Source organism: Felis catus, chromosome A3 (genome assembly GCF_018350175.1).
Source record: "Felis catus isolate Fca126 chromosome A3, F.catus_Fca126_mat1.0, whole genome shotgun sequence".
NCBI lineage: Eukaryota > Metazoa > Chordata > Mammalia > Carnivora > Felidae > Felis > Felis catus.
This window is the reverse complement of record NC_058370.1, coordinates 77,929,350-77,954,333: the sequence shown is the minus strand read 5'-3', so window position 1 is coordinate 77,954,333 and position 24,984 is coordinate 77,929,350. Positions and strand designations below refer to the sequence as shown.

The 24,984-nt window shown below is 41.8% G+C and overlaps 1 long non-coding RNA gene across 2 annotated transcripts in view; it reads left to right on the top strand.

Moving 5' to 3' along the window:
* The window catches only part of LOC111559819, a 512,683-nt gene that overhangs the window by 413,960 nt on the left and 73,739 nt on the right, over positions 1–24,984 (top strand). The window contains exons 3-4 of one of the 2 annotated variants that reach the window (XR_006595594.1): positions 644–765; positions 5,431–5,550. This is a non-coding gene — a long non-coding RNA (uncharacterized LOC111559819). The remainder of the gene's footprint in view (positions 1–643; positions 766–5,430; positions 5,551–24,984) is intronic. The other variant, XR_002741141.2, reaches the window with a different exon arrangement.

Here is a 24,984-nt window from a genome sequence, read left to right as displayed (position 1 = left end):
GGGTAAAGACTGATGCTGAGGTAGACAGTGAACATAAAATTAGGCAGAGTAAGATGACTCACGTAGGATGATTTAGGGGCAAGTCAAAGTCTTCCCCACCGACCTTCCCAGCAAGCAAGAAACAACTATTTTGTCAACTTGTTATAGTGTCTGAAATACCGCCATTAAAGATGCATCGCTATTCTGAATTGCGAATTTAGAAATAATCCCCTGGTAAAAAGTTCATACTCTTTCAACATATATTTGTTTCTTTGTCTTCCTGGTACAAACATCTTAGACCAAAGCTCTGGGTGGTGGAGATGGTGCAGTGGGTGGGACAACTTAGGGAGGTAGCAGTTGTAAAAATGAGATAGTTCACAATTTTGTTGATATTGGACATTCACGCAGGAATTTCCAGCATCTACTATAAGCCTTGCTATGACAACGTTGTAGGGGCATGGCTTCACTTAGAAAACCCATAGATCCGAAAGAGAGTGGCTGGCATATATGAAGAAGACGCCATGTTGTTTCTGCTATCAGGAGAGTCCAAGAGTGCTCGCCTTCATCCTCCATTGCTCTCTGACAATTTGTAGAATTAACTACAGAGTCATGATTACTCTGGCCAGCTGATTACCCTGGTGAAAGTGTGTTCTTGTTTCCCCAGAGCCGCCAGCCCAGTGGAAATCCATGTGCTGCTTGTTTCTTCAATTTCTTGTGGCTAAACCAATGACGATGACGGTTTCAGGAAAAGAAGAAGATAGAAAGTCCTTCCAAGCCATGACTGAGGTAACGAGCTACAAAGCTTGATTAAGCCAGGGTTAATCTCTTCTGTTTCTTCACATGACTTAAAGGCAGTGACCTCATTCGTGGGCTCTCATCCTACTGTCACCCCCAGTTGAAAGGTCCTCCATCACCCTGTCTAATCATTCGGATCCTCCAGTTCCTTCCAGTTCAGAACACGACTCATGTTCTCCACAAAGTGCTTCCTTTTCATTCTTGTCTGCATAGTCCAGTCTTCTGACCTTTTATTGTTCTTATCGTTTTCTTAGACTGTTATGGTTTTATTGCCCTGCAGTATTATATATCAAGTTCACAGGCATCCTTTGTATCTCTCCAACTAAACTATAAGCCCCTTAAGGAGAGGAACGATGTCTTATATATCTCTAGTGCTTAATGAATTACATGGCACTGTAGCACTTTTTGAATTGAATTGAATTGACCCATTCATCTCTGATCCAGCGGCAGTGCTAAGTTTCCAGCCTTGACTTGGAATGAACAGTGCCAAAGGATATAAGAAAAATATTAAAGTTGATCAAGTCTTCAGTAGAACAGCTCCACTAGAAACCATAAATTCCCTGTGAGGATCGGACGGAGAACATGCTCTGAATACATAACCTTGGATCACTGTGAGCAAGTGGGTGAAACAAGGTGAAAGGTGATTTAGAGGAAAGGAAGAGAAAATTAAAGAAGATTAGGGAACTCAGAGACTATATTTTGAGACTATAACCAGCAGGACAGTTAATCATCGTGCGTTTCCAGGGCACGTATTTTGTAGTAAAGGGTGGTTTTAGAGAAAAAACACTGGGGCAGAGAAGAGGTTGTTCAGCCAAAGATGTGTGAGCTCCTGGAAACAACTGGGAGAGAAGAGGAAGAAAGTTCTGGAACTGGAGAAACAGCGTTGTGGAAATGAGAAAAAAATAGATTGGAGACCCCTGGCCTAGAGCCTAGAAAATGTAGGGCACACTTTGTGTAAAGATTTTACACTTTGTGTAAAAGATTGTAGAAAGCGAGCCAAGGTATGTCTTAAAGAATATTCAGTGGAAGTCCTTAGCCACAGGGCTTGTCTGGGCCTTTGAAGGTCTTGACTACTTTCCCCATCCAGGAACGAGTGGAAAACCTCAAGGGGTGGATGGCAGGGAAATTGTTAAAAGTTTGTTCGGCCAAGGGCTGGTCATTAGTGCCACAAGCTGTCCCAGTCCATCCACCTAGCCCTGGGGGCAGGTTATACCTCTGATAAAGACAGGATTGGCTTCTGGAGAAGAAAGGGCAGTAGAGAACAAATCTTTACCCCTTCATTTTCCCATGTCTCATTTGGTGACCTTACAGGGTGTGTCAAATCGATGATTTCTTTCCGGCTGCATTTACCTGCCCCGAGGTTTGCTGTCTCTGAGGATGAGGTTTGTTGTTGCTGCTGCAGGGAAAATGGTCTGAACTGGGGCAAGATTCAGAAGCCTGTGGCGATGCTTTTCATGCTCTTTCTAGAACTGATTCCTATCCGTGTCCTTAGGCAAGACTCTCTGTTTTCCCATCGCTAAAATGGGATAATAACTGCTCTGACAAAAATAGCATGGGAATAAATCCATTTGCCAGGCTTCTCCCTTTGAAGTCAACAAGGATGCCTTATCATTACTATAACCACTTTAACGCTCTCTCTTTGAAGACACCAGAACAAACCTAGAGGCATCTCAAATACATTTAATTGCGTCCATTTTTCTCCCCGCAGAAATACAAGAGGGGTGGCCAAAATGTGTGAGTGGGAAGAGGCAGCCGTGTGGGTAGAGGGAGAACAAGAGCGGTGAGGTCAGAGCTTCACAGTCCTGATAGGAATCACAATCTCAATGATAACGATAATCAGGAGCACCATCTGACTGTTTTTTAAAATATAAAGACCCTCCACGAGCATGCTGTAAACGTTGGTGAAAAACCTGGGTGGCCTCTGGGGCTGGAAGCCGATTTCAGACGCGCAGTTTACAGGTGGGGAAAAGGAGACCTGAGGAATCATTGTCGGGAATCAAATGAGGAGCAGAAAGTTGGAGAAATTCACCTCCAAATTCACGGGGGCAGGCTTGTAGCACCCACATCCTACTCTGGTGGCAGAGCAGTGATTCTGAAGAGAATTGCAACTCTCAGATGCATGCCTTTATTATTCAAGGTCCAACCTCAGCACAAAACCTGTGGGTGATTTTTCCCTCTCTCTTTTTTCCTGCTCACTCTTTCTGGGCTGATTCTATTAATTTCCCCCAATGGCACGTGTGCGGTCCTGCACCGACGCTGCCATTGCTGATCTCCTTATTCGTCTCGTAGCAGAGAGGCCATTTGGATGAATATATGTTCCCCATTTTCTTTGCATTATAAATTCAGTGTTGTGGGAAAAGGAGCGAAATGTAATGGCAAGGCCTCCGCAGAGAAATGTCCCTATTTGAGAAGAGGAGTTTTATAGGGGGGAACAATTGACAGGCTCTCAGTACAGTGGGTACGTTTTTCTGTACAACTGCATCACCACTAATGATAAATGAGGAATGTATGATAGCTGGCACCATTGTCTGACAGCTACAGTTTTGGCCAGAGGGCCGTGGCAGCCTTTAGACTTCTGTTCAAAATGAGTTAAACATATTAGGCATTATGAAGGCACAGAAGCCTCAAGAATGAGTGCTGAAATGAGTGATCCGGGTAGGCTCCTGGGTACACAACTTGCAAAGCAGATGTCATTCTAATAATGTGTGATATAGAACATGCCTGGCCTAAACCCTGCCGGATGAAATATGAAGCCCCGTTGGTGATATTTAATACCATTTTATGAGGTGCCATCTTATAAAGACAATGCCCGCCGTATGTGGAATGCTTAAGGTATTTTGCCAAAGGCACAGGGAGGTATCTGGAGTAAGTAGAATTTTTATTATTTTATAAGCCTTTACTTTGTAATATTTCTGTTTCCACATTATTGTGGGGGCTTGCTGCCCTAACCCTCTGTCGAGTGAACCTGACGAGCGGCTTGCTGGTAGATTGACGGATAGCCCTCGCTGTTTCTGGAAGAAAAGGCTAGCTCCCACCTAAATGCGTTCTTCAGAAAGCCCTCAACGCAGAAATACAGCTTTACTACCAGCATTCTTTGAGCGGGGACTTTGAGGGCAGCACACAAAAATATTGCCATTTTGCAAGTGGACCATCTCGAGGGTAATAGAGGATTTGTGTGGACTACAGCTACCAGTTCACATTTTCTCTTTTCTCTACAGTTTCTGATGCCGGGTACCCACTGAAGTTTGGGGTCCCTTTTAGGACATCCTAAGGTTGATCAGCCTTGTGAGTCTTAAGCCACAGCGTCGGTGTGGATCTTGCAGCCCCTAAAGTCCTAGGAAATCTAAGCGTGTGAACAGCAATGGTCCAGGGCTGGAAGGGATTCTCGGGAGAGGTGTGCGTGGTGCAGAGAGAGGAAGGGCACTGTCGGGAAGGATGAAGTGATGATAAGAGTACCCAACTTAAAGCATGTCACATTTACATTTGTTTTCTAAATGCATTTACATTTACAACTCCCATATCACATACAGCCCTCCATAAGTTGAGAGCCATATAACTGACCAGACTCAGAATGCTTAAGAAAGGCGTCACATGTTACATTTCTGAATCAGGGTCTGTTCTCCTCATTCTCATGGTCTGGGCAGTGACATTTCTTCAAGGATCTGTTCAAGGTGAAGCATCCTGTATTAATTATAGGTGCAATGGATGAAGAAGAGTAGACTTTTAAAATTTTTTTCTGTTTTGAGATACCGGCATATCAAAGAAACTTCCCAGCACATCCTCGGAAGTAACATAACCAAGGTCATTTACTTCTGAATTTAGGTTAAGCTCTTTGGACAGAGCTCTGCCCAACAGTTTGTGGGCGTGAACACTGCCTTCTCTCAATGATAAACCATCCAGACAGTGCGCACGGCCTGCTGGATGTGTGTGGCCAGGAAGGCTACTTTTCACCGAACTGTTGCCTCTCTGCCACCATCAGTGGAGCTATTTGCTAACGCGTAGCTTGGTGTGTTTGTTTTCCAATGGGCTTACACAGATTGTTCTTGTTATTGTGTGATTTAGTTAAATATCTAGTAATTGATGAAATATTACTGCAAAAAGAAGGGAGTTGTTCCTCTGCTATTGAAATGCACACTTTGGGGCTACTCGATGAAAGCAAGACACTAAAAAAAAAATGTGCTGTTGAATTAGGCATGTGTAAGACATCTGCAGAGGATTGGAGGAAGATCATAAAAAGTAAGAGCATTTTACATTCAGATGGCTTTACAAGTGTCTAGTTCTCATTCCATTTGAAAGAGACTGAAATCAGAGATTGTAACTGATGGATGCTAGGGGTGTGGTTTTTGTAAGAACGACTAGTTGAACCCCCAACAGCTGATGCAAAGACAAGGTTTAGGTCTACATCAGAAGATTAACCGATAATGTACTTTGAGGAGTTTTCAGCTCAACTAAAATGTTTAAAGTCTACACAGATGACTTTTGCAATTCCGTGCTTTGGCAGACACTTCTCCTCAACCAGCCCACGACGGTCCTCATTGGGGAGGATCTGAATCTGTTCAGGTTCCAACTGCTGGTATGATTCCAAGCAGAACGGCTCCTTTCTTAGAGGAGCTGGATTTTCACATCAGCTTTTTTTTTTTTTTTTTTGAAATGAAGGGAGTCGGAAAAGTTTGGTGCTTGAAATAGAAGGACAACATTGTAGAGTCAGGGACAAGAGCACAGGATTTGGAGCTTGATGACCCAGCTCTGCTACTAAGTACGAACAACCTTGAGGAGGTACGTCACTTAACCTTTCTAGACCTGTTTCCTCATCTGTAAAATGAGGATAATGATATTCTTCCCTATCTACCTTGCATCATTGCTCTGACTAGCAAATGATAGAATGTGAAACCTTTCACATCATCTATGAATATGACTTGCCCCTGCTGCTGCTGTTTCTACCTCCATCAGCACCGCGATGGCTACCACTCACACTGTGCTTCCAGCTACTACTACTTGGGCACTGATGTGACTAGGGAGAGTAGGCACTGGTTTCCCTCAATTCCATGGGGCCTCTTTTGGAAGGACAGCTTTGCTTCAAAAGGGCAAGTGCTAGACTAGGGGTTAGAAGACCAGTTTCTTGCCACTCAAGAAATGTGTGACTCCGGAGAAGGCATCTCAGTCCCTCCATGTGTGAAATGAGGGGATGTCACTCACCAGTGGTTTTCAAGCTGCTTTTCTTCAGAGCCCTAGGTATCTGCTTCCATCTGATCTGTTTCATTATTATATGATTTTATGTGTAGCGTTTCTGTGTAAAATTTTGTTTAGAAAATGAAAATAAAGTTCCAGTTTTAAAAAGGGCTTACAAATCACCGGATTAGAGGTTCCCTAATGTTCCTTTTAACTACCAAAGCCTGCAATTTTGTCATTCTGGGAATTATTATGTCCCCCATCCCCTGATTCTCAGACCACTGTGGTCACTTAATTCCCAACTTGATCGTCAGAGCCAAAGAGAACAAATTGTCCAGCTAATTAATTGCCTCCCATATGTGTAAGTGCCAGCTCTCAGCGTGTGGCCTGGCCCTTCCCTTTATGGACAACGGCAGCCTCAAGGTCCATATGACAATATTTTCTGTGGCAGTCCTCAGGTCTAATCTTTAAACAGGACCTGAGACACCTCACACTTGTCAGGAGAGGTAAAGGAGATTGGCAGATTGGTGACTGTCTATCATTTTCAGCTAAGGTGTTTTAGAGACACGTGTGCCCCTCACCCTCCAAATACAGGGAGAGGAATGTGTGACGGCTACAAATCCTCTCCATCTCTTTGTATAAAAGTCTGACTGGTTGCTCTTTTGCTGTAAATACCTTGATAGATGAACTAGGGAGAAATGCATGTTTCCAATGAAGAGCACAGAAGTTGTGACTGGATGTTACCACAAGGCCCAGTCCCTGCCCCAGGGAAGGTATTAGAATGAATCAGATTATTTCCTTCCCTCTTCACCTCCCTTGGCTGGAAAGTCCTGAGATTGTTCTTCTAAGGGATTCACTACAGGCTGTGGTCAGGGCCATTCTGTTGCTACCCCATTTCCAGGTGAGCCACCCCCCTGCGGCTTGGGGTTCAAGGTTGCTCTGACTGAAGACTCCTCACCTGGAGTGGGTAATAACTTGATATTGCTTAGCACAGAGATTTGGGGGAGACGGATATCCCTTGACTGGACACTGTCTCATGTCCTATAATTTCTAACCCATTGTGATCAAAATAATCAAAGAGGCCAGAGAGGACACATATCCCTAATTTTCACAGGCTCCTGAAACCATGTTTCTGAGTACTGATGTCACCGAGCCCAGGCACCTTTTTTGTGTCCTGTGAATTTTCACCAAGGAGATGGGAATATCTCCATTCTGATTTGCATCTGTAGTGAAGAAGATCTGCTATGCTTGCTGGCCAGGCAGATTGATCTGCACCCATTAGAAAGGTCTCATTTTCCAACAGTAGGGTAAAAACTTTTGCCAGCAGGATCGGATAACTGAATGATTCAGGTAAACAGTGTTTTGGTTGTTGGAGAGTTTTGACAGGTACTATATGTGGTTATGTGTTTCTAATGCTTTACAATACTTAATTTTTGAACGAACTAATTGATGTATACTATTGTCACTCCTTGGGAGTTACAGATGTCTATCCAGGGACATACAAATAGACAAAAAGAATTCCTCCTGAGGATCAAGCTGTAAAGTCAACATATATTGTGTCAGAGCACAGATAAGTGAAATCTCTTTACAGTGATGGGATGACTTTCATGTTCAGAAATACTTGGCTGCAAGCTGAGGCACTATTGTGGCAAATCTACACAAATGATATAATTACCAGAGAAGGGGCTGATCAGATATAAAAGTAGAAAAAGGGGAGGATTCCAGTGGCAAATGCTGGCTCACATAGGGGAGAGAGAACCTCAGTCTGGTAATGCTGTGCTGTGGTCAAGACGGCTATGTCAGGTGATGCCATCTAAGACACCAGCCATACAACAGATTCCCCTTGTTCTGATTCACTTGAACTTCTGATGAGAGTTCATTTCATCATGAGGCTCTGGACTTGCACAGAAAACTCCTGGGCAGCCAGACCCAAGGATTTAGGTCTGAAGGAGAGTAACACTTGTCTTATAAGTAATTAAATGAGCACTTAGGTTTTACACCACAGGTCTCTTGAGCTTGACTTGCACGAGTCCACTGGTGAGAGATAGGCTGTTTTCGGTGTGCCAACAAATCAGTTTCCAAGGACCATCAGAAATGTAGACCAGGCCCTAATTAACAATGGACACAGTTGCCTGTGTCCACCAGGGTAAGTGCACCAACCGAATAAATGTTGCCTTGTAAGCCACCTGAAAACAGCTCACTGGACCCTCCCTGGTCAGCAGACCTTTTGTACATCTGCACTGTGGGACCCTTTCGTCTAATCAGAATTGTGTACCAGTGCCAGGCAAAATAAGTGCACACATTGGTAGGTAAGTCACATCTCTGTGACTCACCTTTCCTCCATTTGGCCACAGCAGACAAAGGATCTGCTACATCCTCATGTCAGTAGTGTAGCGTCTTCAGTTTTGCTGTTCCTCATGCTTTGGCCTTGCACATTGACTCTAGACTTGGGTTTAGTCTTGCTTTTGTTTTTTCCCATTTTTCCCTTTTTTGTTTTTCATTAAGAGTGTCGTTGAGGCTTGGGTGCCTGGACGGCTTAGTCAGTTAAGCGTCTGACTCTTGATTTCAGCTCAGGCCATGATCCCAGGGTTGTGAGATTGAACCCCACATTGGGCTCTGCACTGGGCATGGAGCCTGCTTAAGATTCTCTGTCCCTCTCCCTCCCTCCCTCTCTCCCTCCCTCCCTCCCCTCCCCTGCTCTTGCACACACACTCTCTATAAAATAAAAATAAATAAAGAGTTTTATTGACGTTTAACTGGCAAACCATAACAGCACATTTAAAAGCATGTGATTTAATAGGTTTTGATAATATTGATATACCCATGAAACCATCACCACAACCAAAATAATGAACACATCTCTCGCCCTTGTTAATCCCCATTCACCCTGCTCCTGGGCATCCGCTGATGAGCTTTTGTCCTTAGATTTTAAATCAAGCTCTTGTGGTATATTTTTGTACTGGTAACTAAGGACCGTTTATTACTACCTCAGTTGCCTCAATGGACTTTTCTAGCTCTGTTGGAAACCTGGGTGTCTGCATTTCACTTCTTGTTGCAAGAATTCCCTATTAATGAAGACTTTCTTGTCCAGACTGTGTTCTATACTTTGCTGCTAGAATAATTGTATTTCACCTACCTTCTGGGCTCTCCACCTGTTCTCTCTGCTGCATTCCTGACATCAACCTGCTACCAGTTCATTTCCCAGCTTTGTTGGCCACCAAGCTCTGCATGGCAAATAACTTTGCTCTGCCACTGCTCCACTGTAGGTCCTTGATAATGTCTGGTGTCTTCTGGCTACGTTTTCCCCCTTACCTGCTCCTAGAAATGTCCCTAAAAGTTGCTTGAAGCCACTGGTCTAACCAGTTGTTACCTTTCAGTCATTCTAGGATGAATCTATCCCGTCAATCAGTTGATCCTATTATTGCCAAGAAAACATTTATCCCTACAACTAAAGCACAGTTATTTTGATTATTTCTTTATTCAGAAAGTTCCTTGGAATCACAGGGTATCTCAGTAGCACCATTGTGAATGTCACTGGCCTGCGGGTAGGTTACATTGATTTACTGGTTAGTAGAAAATTCTGGGTTATAGAAAAAAGGATGAATTGTGATAGTGACTAGACCCCAGCTGATGAGGAGAGTCAAGGGAAGAAGGTCACTGCAGGAACTATGGGGCTGTTTTCAGGAGTATCACCAGGACTTTCTATTTAGTCTTTGAATTCTGAACATTTTCTGTAGCTAGAGAAACCCAATGGGCGGAGGTAGTTATAGCTCCTCTACCTCTGCCTTAACCAGAATCAGAGTGAGAAATTAAATAACAAGAGGTTTAATCCAGCTCTCTAACATTTATTGAGTTACCACCATGGCTAGACACAGAGCTACTTGGTGGTGAGATTTAACAGACCTCGACCGTTTCTGCTGTTGGGTTGCTTACAGCTCAGTGAATGGGAAGGAAAAGTTCCTGTTCTAGTATCAGAACTCCTTTGGCAACTCTTCCTTGTTATAACAGTTGTTTACAGACCTGCGTGCTTAGGGGACCTTTCATGCGTTAGCTAATCCCCCAGATTCAACCTTATGGCCGACTCTAGAAAAATACCTGCTTGATCATTCTGGCTGTGGCATCACTTCTGGAACTTTGATGTGTGCCTCAGAGGTGACTTAGTGGCATATGTCTGTTCTAGGTGAACTGCTTAGTTCATTAGGTCCTGGGATGATGGTGGGAAGTGCTCTGCCGTGGAGGGCTAGAAATAGCATGACCCATCTGTATGTACCCACTGAATTTTGGATTTGTATGCCCAGTTGCTGTTTGTACTCACATGAAGTCAGAGTGCTATTTTCTCCTGAACACTTCTATGGGAGCCAATGGATTTTTGATCCTGGTTTCTTTTTGTTTTTTAAGATATAAAATTTTGGATATAGGGTCAAGTTAATAAGGCAACTCAGGTACCTCTATCTAGAGGGTCTCCTTCCTTTGAGGGAAAAGTGCAGTATACAGAAAGAAATGTCCCTATTCACATAAATATCTTCATGGCCATGGTGTGTAGTTCGTTAGGGACTTTAGTCACTATTTATTAGTATACTCATTGATAATTCTGGTCAGTAGCATATCTGGATACTTGAGCTGTCTCAGATTTTTTTTTGAATGTTTATTTATTTTTGAGACAGAGAGAGAGCACAAGCAGGAAAGGGGCAGAGAGAGAGGGAGACACAGAATCTGAAACAGGCTCGAGGCTCTGAGCTATCAGCACAGAGCCAAACACGGGGCTCGAACACACAAACCGTGAGATTTTGACCTGAGCCAAAGTCAGAAGCTTAAACAACTGAGCCACCCAGGCACCCCTCAGAATTCTTTTTTTTTTCTTTCTGGAATTCTTAATACAGTCCTCAAACACAATTAATTTAAATTAATATCTTTTATAAGCATATGCCATCTAGATATGTAAGAAAAGAAGGTCTAGAGATTTTAAAAATGATTGAGAATGTCAGTTTTGAAGTATGGTGATAATATCTGATACATATCTACCTGAGGCATCCTATGTATGAAGTCCTTATAAGACCAGTTCGTTTAAAATAAAGAAGTCATGGGAATGTAATGTACAGTATGGCGACTCCAATTAATAATACAATTGAAAAATAGTATAGCATATCTGAAAGCTGCTAAGAGAATAGATCTTAAAAGTTCTCATCACAAGAAAAAAATGCTTATAACTATGTATATATGTTAACTAGACATATTGTAATGACCATTTTGCATATATACAAGTATTAAATCATTACATTGTATACCTGAAATTAACATAATGTTTTATGTCACTCAATAATAAAAGGTCAGTTAGCCTTGCACAGAGTAAATCTCTGTAATCTAATAAATTATATAACTCTTAGTCTTAGCTAGGCTCTATTTATGCCTTTCTGTGATGGAGTTGATATTGTATGTGGATGTGTGTGTTATGTGCACATTTAGGTTTTTTGTTTTGTTTTGCGGAGGTGAGTAGAGACTATAAAACAAAGAAAAACATTATTAATAGTACAAATCCTCCCCACAGCTGTAATGGTGAGTCAGTAGCATGGTCATTATGTATAAGCACATGAATTTTTATCTCTTTAATCTTTCATGAAATTAAATTACTTCTCTTCCTTTAGGTTCTTCCCCTGAGCAGAATTTTAGGGAGGCTGGGTGATAGTGAAACTTAGGAAACATTATATTAGAATCTCCTCCTTAGAATATGAAATAAACCTAAAAAATGATATAATAATCTGCACGAGGGCACTTTGGTATAAATCTTCACATTGTTTCATTCATTCATTCAACACCTGCTTATTAAGCACTAGACACTATTGAGCACCAGACACATGACAATTAGGTCCATAAACATAAATTTGGCACAGTCTCTTCCTACAGTGTGGTTGATAATGAAACATGTTTCTCAGAAACAGTGAACTCCCAGCACAGAACTTGTCCCGTAGGTTAGGTTCAGTAAGTGTTTACTGACAATAGTCATGGTTTCCCAAAGTGTACTCTGTGGAACACTCATCTGGAGGTGCTCTGGGAAAACAACAGTGAAAAGGAGATTCCTGGTCAAAATGTTTGGAAAATAGTAGCTATTACCTTTCTCTCTTGAGGATTCACAAAGCAGAGTTATATATTTAAGGCTCTGAGAAATCTTACTGAATTTTGTTTAATCCAGCATCTCCAAAGCTCACTTAATTGGGGTACCCTTCTTTAAAGTAAACTTAATAACCTCCGTGGAACATATGTTAGAGAATACAGGGTAAATGAAAGTGAAAATCAATGTCAGGAAGACCTCTAATGGTTTAAACAAGCCGTGGAAGCCTTCGGTTCTTCCCCCAACTGCATGACTGAGGTCCCATCCCTCAGAGGCCTCATTATTGTATGTTTTTGACTTAGTGCAGAAGAAACATTTTGGCCCAATAGGATGAGTAATATTGGGATATATATATGTATATATACCATAGTTTATTTTGTATATATAAATTATATGTACACAATATATATATCATATATATGTTATATATAAATATATATAACATACACACACACACACACACGTGTGTGTGTGTGTGTGTGTGTGTGTGTGTGTGTGTGTGTGTATAATTTATAAAGGAAAACATCACTGGACAAAAATGTACCAGTCTTAAAAATTGCCCACTTGTACCCCCAATTGTAGTTCGTATGGAATCACACTTCTAGCAGATTCTAGGTACATTTCCATCCCAAGTCACCTGGATAATTTTTATATTATTAACCACATGAGTAGAATTTAATGGGAATAGCTCAAATAAAACCTGCCCTCACACTACCTTTGATTGTCAGTTTCCATTTTCTGACTGGCATTGATGGGAGTTCTACTCAGAATCCTTCCAAAATGTTTGAGGAATCCTTCACCATTTAAGAAATATAAATCAAGGTTAATTGAAGAAAAACGAGAGAAAGCGTGTCTTTATGTTACTCTGATAAATCTGTGGCCAGGCGATAATTGCAAAACAATACATAAGTGAAAAATAGAAGCTGACAACTCAAAGTAGCAAATTCTGATTGTATGGAATTACATTATTGCACAGGATAACTCAGTTCCCCGTCCCCATTCATATGCTTCCTTGGAAAAAGCTTGGAAACCAGGGGCATTTTTCTGTACCCATTATTTTAGTTATACAGGTGGTTCATTGAACAGAACCTTTATTTTTGGATCCCAAAGTTGACTTCATTCCTTTAGCAGTGTGACTTGTGTTTCTCTCATGTACAACCCTTGTTTCAAACTCCATGAGATTTTTCCTTTTTTTCTCCCCTTCCAGCCTAGATATTGTTGCCACTGTCAAATGGGAAATACACAGAAATAGGAGATTAAAAATGTAAATTTTATAAACAGAAATCAAAGGTCCTAAATCCTTAGCAAAGAAAAGCCAACATAAGTAAGAACATTAAAAAACATACATAAATAGTGCTTCCAGGCTGAATATGTTAAATAATTCAACAGTTAAGTCATAAGCGTTCTTAAACTTAAGTATAAAAATGCCCTTGACAATATTTCACAGCCGTGCATTTCTTTAAAATATTTAGCATTCTCATTAAAGAGAATGACTTTAGTTTATATATTAGTTACACTCCTGCTTGTTAATATGAAGGAATTTAGGAGCAAAAAGCATTCTTATGTGTATAAGCAAAAGGCAATTTACATACAAAGTTAGACAACAATTCACTTTTTATTTATTTCTGGATCATGAGCATCTACATATAGCTATACAGCATTTAAACAAATTTGTTTCTTAATGTGCAATATTAATATTCTCTGCCCCAAAGTGCCATTTGCTAATGCCATTGTGAAGACAGGTTCCTTCAAAGCTACACGGAAGTCCCTGCTTTAGAAAGACTTAATGAACCTTACATTTTTTGGAATACTGCACAGTGTAATGCCTATTACATATTCATTGCTAAAATGGAAGATTTCCTTTAACTCTGAGCTTCCTGGTCTAGTTCTCTGTAAAACATTGTCAAAAGTCACCAGAGACTCTCGTGGAAGATTGTGACTCTTGATAGCAGGATGTAATGGGGAGGTTTAGAGTGGAGAAGCCAGGAGTCTATCGCCCCACAGGGAGACGTTCTGACAGACAAATGGATGGATAATACAATTTTTGACATAATGGGATGAAAAAGTTTATGCCAGAAAGAACTGAATTAAAGTTATTACTTTAAAAGAAAGTCTGAAGTTTGAAATCATCAGAATTTCCAATGTGTGCTTCATTGTACTGCTGAGATGCAGAAGAGATTTTAAAACAGAGATGCTGTCAGCAGATTTACAGAGTGACTAACAAGGCCACCGTAAAATTTTAGTTACCTCTTTGGAAACATCCACAATAATAACCACAGTGTTTCCTTTTTTCTCTCACATTTTTAATAAAGGAAATGCAACACTGTCCTTTTATGTTCCTACTTTCTCATTACGGAAAGCAGAGCGGTAATTTTCTGAGGTTCAGGATACAGTTCAGGGGGATGGAAGAATGGAAGGTGCCACGTTGCAGACTCTTGCGTTTGTTGAAATGTGGTTCCTGATGTAATGGCAGGCTTGGAAATCAGCAGTAGCAACTGGACAGCAGGCCTCCCTTGATGTGTTGAGGACTGATTTGGAAGGGTTACCAACCCCCTCTCCTTTATATCTACCTTGTGGGTCTCTAAGGTGCCAGCACCAAAACCCAGCATCAGATACAGCCACCCCCTTTATATACTCCACCTCATCGACTCAGTCTGGATGCTTGGAAACATAATGCTATCTTCATTCTCCTGACATTCTCCATTTTATTTCAGACCTTTAAAAAAATCGCAGAATCTCATAATTGGTTTCCATTACACTCTATCTTGTTCACGTTTAAATCAGTTCATACTGTCATTTCACCAAGCACAATACTTTGCACCTGCCCCTATTACTTCTTTTGTTACTTTGTATGGATTTTATTTATTTAGTGTCTGTCCTCCTTTGTGGATGATTCCATGAGGGTCACACTGTGTCTTTTTGTCCTGATGTCTCAGTGCCTATTAGGCTGGGACTAGGAGACATGCACTCTCAGGGTCATGCAAGCGAGCGCCTCTTTTACACCCTGGGTACCTCATTTGCCTTGCCCTACTCTTGGCCCTGGTGCTAGAACAATGCCTCGCATGTAACAAGAGCTCAATAAATACCTGGCAAAGGTCAAAATGCCCCACTAGATGAGTAAAATTTGAAATATATTCTCTATTGTTAGAATAGATATCCTAATAAAATTATTTTCTTGCCTTTAACGTTTAAAAAAATTTTTTTATTGTCTTAGAGTGAGCGAGCATGTGAATGAGCTGGGGAGAGAGGCAGAGGGAGAGAGAGAATCTTAAGCAGGCTCCATGCTCAGGTGGAGCTGAACGTGGGCCTCAACTCCACAACACTGGGATCATGGCCTGTGCCGAAATCAAGAGTTGAACTCTCAGCCACCTGAGCCCCCCATGTGCCCCTGCCCTTAACATTTTTGAAGGTAGACCATTATTACTATGTTGTATTTACCAGAGATAGTTTTCACATAGTTACATAGGAAAAGAGAACCTCAAGACTTAGAAGTTATTTCTCAAGCAGTGCACAGCATTGGCTACTCCTGGGACTCAGTTGGTAAGACTCTTATAATACAAAGCCTATTTTTAATTAATGCTAAATAATGGTTTAAAGAATAATATAATTCATGAAAATTAAATATCTGGAATTATGGACATCAAAAGAAAACAGTAAAGGATAAGTAAAGGAGGGAAAAAAGGACATAAAATAAAAACAAAGAATAGAGGGAAGAAAGAAACCTCTGGTGTCTTGCATGAATTCACCACCCGCCTACTGAATTCACGAGTTGGCTTATGTGTATCAAAAGATAATCCAATGGCATATATGTTAGTGAAAGATATTCTGACAGTTCAGTGACTAGAAAGTACTATTGTAGATTCCCAGTGCCTACCATTAATGAGGAAGGGGAGAAAAATGTAGACCCTGGGAAACTAACACTATTTAAAATAATATGTAACAAAAAATGTTAGTGTGCTGACATTTTTTTCTGACATTACTCTTCCAAGGGAAAAAAAAAAACACTCAACATGCACTTTGGAGAACTAAACTATAGTTTTTCAACTTTAGATCACCTGTCAACTTTAATTCTTGGGCCTTAGAGGGATATCAGTTTATTTTAAAACAGTGATGTTTCAGAAGAAAAAATTATATTAGAGTGAGAAACACCCTGCTTAGAAATAAGGTGATGATGATGATGACGATAAGCATCCAAAGCATTCCCGTGGTGTTTTATAAAATGCATTCTCCAATGTTTCCTCATTCGATTCTTTAGGAATCCTGTGGCATGCAGGTATGGGAACATTCAGTCTATCAAAAAGGAAACTGAGGTTCACAGAAACCCAGCAGCTTAACTGAGGTCATCTGGTGAGTGCATGTGGACAACCACTCAGTTCTCAACCACATGGAAATAACATGTTCTCATTGGATTTTCAAGCAGTCATGTGCTACCAGTGAAAAGCATAATAACGCACAAAAGTCAGACCCAGAGTGTCTCCTTAATGTATTTGGATACTAGGTTCAGGATGTAGACATTATGTTGTCAACATACAGAGCCATATAGGAATTGGTTCCTTGGTACCTCTTTACTTTGGTAATCCTGACAAGTTTAAATTTTGTCCGAAAGGGGAATTAGAGATGTCCTGAAAGTGGTGAAGTATCACCTTGTTTAGAAATGGTACTGTTGGGGGGCACCTGGGTGGCTCAGTCGGTTGAGCGTCTGGCTTCGGCTCAGGTCATGATCTCATGGTTTGTGAGTTCGAGCCCCGCGTCGGGCTCTGTGCTGACAGCTCAGAGCCTGGAGCCTGTTTCAGATTCTGTGTCTCCTTCTGTCTCTGTTCCTCCCCTGCTCGTGCTCTGTCTCTCTCTCAAAAATAAATAAACATTAAAAAAAAAAATTAAAAAAAAAAAAGAAATAGTACTGTTGGGGCACCTGGGTGGCTCAGTCAGTTAAGTGTCTGACTTTGGCTCAGCTCACGATCTTGTAGTTTGTGAGTTCAAGCCCCCAACTGGGTTCTGTGCTGACAGCTCAGAACCTGGAGCCTGCTTTGGATTCTGTGTTTCCCTCTCTCTCTGCCCTTCCCCCGCGCACACACACACTCTTTCTCTCAAAAATAAATAAACTTTAAAAAATTTATAGACCAAAAAAAAAAAAAAAAGAAAAAAGAAATAGTACTGCTTCAGATGACAAGCAACATCTGAGTGTTTGGTTCCAGGACTCTCACTAAAATGAAGTCTGCTATATTACAGTAGGCTGCTTACAAGAGACACACACTGAGAAACCATGCCAAGAGAGGCACCAGAGTGATCCAGCTCCATAAAAAGAAAGTGAATCCAAGTAAGATTCACTCTGGAGAACCAAATTTGCAAAGTAGCACCAGTGTCAAGGTGGCTGTGCCTTGCAGCAAATTTCATGTAAAACCTCTTCCACCCTTCTAACTATTTGGAAGCATAAGTCTCCTTCCATGGTAACTTCCACATTCACAATTCTTTTTCGTTCTTGGTAGGTTTTAATTATTTCATTTATCATATTGGGAATTTTACTCTGATATTACATGATGATGTGTGGTTGAGAAGAGTGCCTGGGGGCACCTGGGTGGCTCAGTTGGTTAAGCATCCAACTTCAGCTTAGGTCATGATCTCACAGTTTGTGAGTTCAAGCCCTGCATCGGGCTCTGCACTGCCAGCTCAGAGCCTGGAGCCTTCTTTGGAATCTGCGTCTTTCAGGTTCTGTATCTTCCTCTCTCTCTGCCCCCATCCCTCAAAAATAAATAAACATTGAAAAAAAAAATAGAACTACCCTACAACCCAACAATTGCACTACTAGGTATTTATACAAAGGGTACAAAAATGCTGATTTGAAGGGGCACATGCACCCCAATGTTTATAGCAGCCCAATAAATAACAGCCAATTATGGAAAGAGCCCAAATGTCCATCAACTGATGAATGATAAAAGATGTGGTATATATACACAAGGGAATATTTACTTTTAAGAATATGAGTATAGAGGTGCCTGGGTGGCTCAGTCGGTTAAGTATCCCACTTCAGCTCAGGTCATGATCTTGCAGTTTGTGAGTTTGAGCCCCATGTCAGACTCCGTACAGACAGCTCAGAGCCTGGAGCCTGCTTTGGATTCTGTGTCTCCCTCTCTCTCTGCCCCTCCCCCATTTGGATTCTGTCTCTCTTTCTCTCTCTCTCTCTCTCTCTCTCTCTCTCTCTCTCTCTCTCTCAAAAATAAATAAACATTAAAAAAAATAAAAAAAAAAGAAGAGTGCCTAGGATTAAACTGACTTTGTGAGGACTTTGTGAATACCATAAAAACCTCCCTGAGTAGCCTCAGTGGGGAAACTGAGTCTTCTTCCTCAATCCCTGGAAATGACCGTGGGGCAAGTGCCCATTTTCTCTTTGGGTGCATCAATCCTGGTCTATAGCATGGGGCAGGGCAGAAATTATTCATAGGAAATAGTGATATCTTGGGGCGCCTGGGTGGCTCAGTTGGTTGAGCGTCCGACTTCAGCTCGGGTCATGATCTCATAGTCTGTGAGTTTGAGCCCTGCGTCGGGCTCTGTGCTGACAGTTCAGAGCCCGGGACCTGTTTCAGATTCTGTGTCTCCCTCTCTCTCTGACCCTCCCCCATTCATTCTCTGTCTCTCTCTGTCTCAAAAATAAATCAATGTTAAAAAAAATTAAAAAACAAAAAAGAAATAGTGATATCTAGATGCCAGCTGGGCCTGCCGTGGTATGACTATGAGATGTTCACTCACCTTCCCTGTGCCTACCTTTCTGCCCGTGAAGTAGAAATATAGGAACTGCTGGCTCTCCAAGATACTGGCCATTCTACTGTTCTGACCCTCCCACCCTCCATGCTACCTAAGGTATTTTTATTTGTAGCACTTCTGACGCCAAATGTGTATGTGGGGAGTTCCACATCAATAGCAAATTATCCAAATCTTCTGCACCAGTTGGATGTCCAACAATTCAGTTGAGTTCTCATACAATCTGTGATTAGCACAGACCCCACAGGTTGTCCTCATTCCCGACCTTCTGACACCAATCCCAAATCCCATTACTTCTGACCAACTGGCTATAAATTCAGAAATTCCCATGACCCACTTACCTCTCTCAGGTTCAGGAATTCCCTAGAATGACTCATGGAACTCAGGAAGGTGCTTTGCTTGCTATTCCTGGTTTATTATAAAGATACAGGAATAGCCAGCTGGAAGAGATGCATAGGGCAAAGTATGGGGGGCAAGCTTCGTGGAGCTTCATTCTACAAGTGTGCAATTCTCCCGGCACCTCAGTGTCTTCAACAACCCATAAGCTCTCCAGATTCTACCATTTAGGGATTTTATGTAGGTTCCATCTCATAGGCATGACTGGTTAAGTCACTGGCCATTCATGATTGACTCAACCTTTAGCTTCTCTCTCATCCCCAGAGGTCAGGGGGTAGGGCTGAAGGACCTGTCTTTCTCATGATCATCCCTCATCCTGAAGCTATCTGGAGGCCTCACCAAGAATCATTTCACTGGCATATAAAAGACACATTGTAACTCCAGAGAGCTCAAGGGTTTTAGGAGCTCTGTGCAAGGCACAAGGAACCACCTAAAACAAAAACAAATATTTACTTTTTATTATACCACACAGTCCATTGAAGAAATTTTCTTCCCAGGAGTCTGAGAGTTTTCACCCTCTATTCTATGACATGTATTGTTATTTTTTAAAAGTGTATTTATTTATTGAGAGAGAGAGGGAGACCACACATGTGTGAGTGAGCAGGGGAGGGGCAGAGAGAGAATCCCAAGCAGTCTCCCAGCTCTGTGCTGTCAACCCGGAGTCCAATGCAGGGCTTGATACCACGAATTGTGAGAGTATGACCTGAGCTGAAATCAAGAATTGGACATTTAACCACCTGAGCCACCCAGGAGCTCCTGTGACCTGTATTTTTATAATGCCTTTTCGTTCAGCTAAACATCTGAGCCCTCTTACTGAGAGTCCTGTGTGGTACAGCACTGCCTGTCTCCTGTCCCCTTTGTTGGAGGGAGGACCACGGGGTGCCCTTCTCTAGTCCATGATTCACGGCCTTCAGTCTTCCCCAGTCTCTTAGAACTGGCTTTCAAAGGGCTAGTGCATCTCAGCTGGAGATGTGAAAGAGAGCATGAATAAAGGGAGTCATCTCTACTGTCATTACCAGAGGCATCGTCATCTTCACACAGTTGATAGCCAGTGACACTCAGCTTGGCACTATCGAAAAAGTTTTTAAAAAGCCACAGCTTCTGCCTTCTAGGGGCACACACCTGGAAATAGCATACCTGACATATATAGGGGCAATGCAGAGACAACAGTAATTGTATACACATCAGATAATTAACCACACTTACTAAATAGGTAAAAAGAATAGCTCAGCTGATGATACATGGGCCAGAACCCTGGATCAGGGGTGGGGTGGGCGGTGGGGACAGCGCTATGTGACTAAAGGAAACAAATTACTGAACCCCTCTGGGATTTTGTGAAATGACAGCAATGATAACCCCATCTCAGATATAGGGAGAGAGCATTAGTAAATGTGGCTGGGAAGTCCCCAATAAAATGGAGGACATTATGGCATGGTGGGCAGAGTACTGAGCATTCGTGCCCAGGCACTGTACTGGGCATGAGTATGGCAGGTGAGTTTGGAGAAGGGCAGATCCAAAGGTACTACTATGAAACAGACTTGGGGCAGTCTAGGGTAGGGGACACCCAAAGTCCTCTGTGCTCTGATCACCTGTCCCTGTCCTCCTTGTCCTCCCTGGCTTCTAACTACACTCATGCCCCCACTTCCTGGCAGTTTCTCTCCCCTTGATTTCTGTAACAGGGCACTGTCATGATTTCCCTAGGTCTCTTTTGAACATTGATTTTATAAGCAGCTTTTACAAATGTTGACATATATTCTTTGTAATTATAATATGTAAATGGCTGAATAATAGTCTATCATGTGGATACATCGTAAGTTACTGAAGCATTCCTGTATATTTCGATTGATTCTGTTCTCACTCTTATGATTATTCCCTCAACCAGTGGACAGATCAGTGAGTATGCATATTCCTTAAAATGTCCTCTGCTGTGCAGAGGCCTGCACCTGTTTACCTGGCCGCCAGTCATACGCAAGAACCATTCCAGTACCTCTCCAACTTCTATTTATGTCATTTGGTCAGTGATTCTTGCTCCCACTTTTTTATGTCATTCCTCAAAATTTTAACCTCTGTCGTTTTTACTGTAACTCACCTCTAAACAGACTCTCAAGACCTCAAAAACACCTCAGCTGACTGCTCTAGAACAGATACCTTCCTGTCTCTGAACTCTCATTATCCAACCATCCAACCATCCAACCATCAACCATCCACCCACCTACCCACCCATCACTTACGGGGCCCTCTACATATTCTATTTATGCACTTATTTTTTAGAGAAACAATGACGAAGACATGGCTTCTGTCCATAATAAATTGGTTAGTGTAGATGAGGAAGAAGATAGATGAATACCTGATTGAGCACGATGTATACAAAATAGATGGATATTCCTAATTGGGGTACCCATCCTGATATGGGAAAGGGGTGGATGTTAGGGACAGTTTCTCTAGAGCAGGTGGCATCCATGCTGAGTTCTGAAGGATGCCTAAGTGTTAGCCAGGTTAAGAAGGATAAAACAGAGTGTCTCAGAGAAGTAGCAAGACAAAAGGAAAGAAAGAGAAGAAGGCATATTTGGGGAACTGGAAGCAGATCAGTAAGCTATACTGTGGTGTGTGTGTGTATGTGTGTGCGCACCTTATGCACATGTGTGAAAAGCCAGTTTAACTTTGAAAAGGACAAGACCATGGAATTTCTTGCTCATCACACTGAAGTTTAAATTTTCCTCTGAGGATAGTGGAAAGCCATTGAAGGATTTCTGTTTTAATTTTTTTAAACGTTTATTTTTTGAGAGACGGAGACAGAGCATGAGTGGGGGAGGAGCAGAGAGAGAGGGAGACACAGAATCTGAAGCAGGCTCTAGGCTCTGAGCTGTCAGCACAGAGCCCGACGTGGGGCTTGAACCCACAAACCGTGAGATCATGACCCGAGCTGAAGTCAGATGCTTAACCCAACTAAGCCACCCAGGCGGCCCCCATTGAAGGATTTTAAGTGGGAAATTAGTATGGCCAAGTTTGTTTTTGACGAAGACTGCTTTTCCTGCAGCTTGGAGAATGAACTGCAGCTGGGCAGGACAGAGACAGAGAATCTATGTACATGATGGAAGAGGTGATGAAGACTTGAGCTCGGGGACAGTGAGGATGTAGAAAAGGAGGGAAATAGAAAAGCTATTAAGGAGGTAGAATCGACAGAAGAATTCTGTCAGGGAAGGTAGGGAGGGGATTGGTGAAGGATGAACAGGAGGCATTGACAACTCCCAGGTGTTTGAGTAACTCACCTTTTGTAGAGCTTCAGTATAGATTGGACCACCTGATAGCACCCAAGGAGAGTTGATCAACCATGAGATGAGAGGAACGTCAAGGACAAAACCCTAAAGGTCACTAATATTTACATGGCAGTTCTTCTTCATGAAGGATGCTGGATTCACAGCATCCTTTAGCTGTAAAGGAAGTAAAAGCTTCCATATTTAACTCAAGACTCTTGAACAGTACATACAACTGCAGTGCTCTAGCATTAACTAATACTTGAGCAATTGCTAAAATTCTTGACATTTGTATGTGCCAGTAATGGTGTACAGTAGGTTTTATTCTTTTGTTAATGTTAATTAGAGAGGCTAAGATACTTTCCCATTCATGTAGCTAGTAAGTGAAGGAATCATAGTCTCACCCAGGTCTGTCTGATATCAAAGTCTAGCTCCTTCGACTGCACCACTGCCTTTGTCTGGTACCTCAACATTACTGCTCTGATCCATTATGCTGGTCCTATCAGTAATGCTCCTCTGCTTTATTTCCATCAGTTCACACTCCAGACTTCCTCTAGGAAGCCACGTCATTACCCCAAAGCTGTTCTCCTGACTCACTTTATCCTCCATTTTGCATCTTCCCCAGTACTTTTTAAAAATATCATTTGCATTCTGTTCTTTCTGGTTTAGATTTTGGAGCAATTCAGCCGGAATATATTGAATGCCAGCTGTGTGCCAGATATGACAATGAGCACTTTCTAATATGTCACACTGTGACTGAGATCTTATAGATGTGTGCTGTTCCTTGATGAGGTAAATCCAATGTTGGGATTGGAACTTGGGTCTACCAGACTCCAAAATCTGTGCTTAGTGGGAGAGGGCGAGAAAGGAAGGAAAGAAAGGAGGAAAAGAGAGAAACAAGAAAACAGGTATAGAAATGTGTAAAATAAACATTTAATACAGGCAGTCCATTTTGGAGGCAGAGATCTGGACTGGCCATGGTTCTCAAGAAGGCCGTTGGCAAACACAGTCCAGGTGGGTTTGTAGAGGCTCACATTTTCTTTCACTGGCTCGAGACAGAAAATGTGCCTTGTGAATGTGACTTGTTCTAGAGCATAATGCAGACCTTAAAAAAAATCTTGGGAAGAGAAATATCATGGAAGATAAAATCCATGTAACCGATGGGTAGCCAACCTTTCTCAGAGGCGCTACAATTGAGGCTTCATTGATGCGGTACACACAGCGGAACGTCTGACGATAGCAAATGAGCTGGGAAACCTAGCAGGCACTGGGCTCTCCTATGCAAATATATAAAGGTATCAAAGTTAACAACTTATATAATAATACAAAATAAGATAATGTCAGATGTGGGGCCTGATTTACTCCAGTGTCCTAGCTTTGGGGGGCTGTTAGGATCTCTGTTGCACTGTTAGATTAACATGATTGTTCCCTTTTACATAACTCACTGTTCTACACTTTCTTTCCCTGACATTCAGTTTCTCAGGGAAACAAGCAGCATCCAGTGTCCCCTTGTCTGTGCATATAGCAAAGCCACTCACGAAGCCATGCTTAGCAACAATCTTTTGCAAAGGGCCAGATGATAAATACTTTAGGCTTTTAAAGACCATGTAGTCTCTGTTGCAGCTCCTCAGTCCAACCATTGTAGTGTGAAGACAGCCGCAGATAAAACGTAATGAGTGTGTCTGTGTTCCAATAAAACTTTATTTATGGGAACTGAAATTTGAATGTCATAAAACTTACATGTGTCAATAAATTGAATTCTTTTGATTTTTCAACCCATTTAAAAATATAAAAACTATTCTTAGCTTGTGGCTGTCTGAAGACAGGCAGTGGGCTGGATTTGGCCTGTAGCCCATAGTTTGCTGACCCCTGCACTACAGCATGGAAATCTTAGGGTGGTTAGATTCTCCTGTGTTCATAGGATAGCCTTCCAGAAGGAAGTGGTTAGCTAACTCTATTAGGGCCTCTGAGCTTCAACTATTAATTGATATTATTTCTTAATTCTCAGCTATATTTTAAGGTATGAACCTAAGGAATTTTAAAGTCATTATGTGGGTGAGGGACTGTTAAAAATAAATCCTTCAGGTTTAGAAGTGGTAGAGAGGGAATAGAAGGTGTTAGCAACTCCAGGAGTTTTCAGGCAGATGGTTCAGAGAGCATTGAGGCTGGCCGCAAGTTGCCTCGAAAGGTCATCGGTACAACTTTGTGTCTTCTCTTTATGTACTTTATGTCTCTCATAAAATAAAGTGAAAGCAGTTTAATTTAACAGTCTAATTAGCGATGAATTTTTCATTTTATATTTCTGACTATGCAATACAGGGGTCTGGATTTGACTAGGGCCAGGAAGGGATTGTGTATATTAAATCGGGCCTTTCTGACAGCAGGCCAAATCGAAATGGTCTGTGTCTGGTTGGTTGCCAAAGAACTGTTGGGCATGGGGAGATGTCACTGTGCATTTTCTCCAAATAACAGGCCCAGGTATTGGGGTACCCTCTGAGCCTCACTTTCAACTGATATGCACTTCTTTCC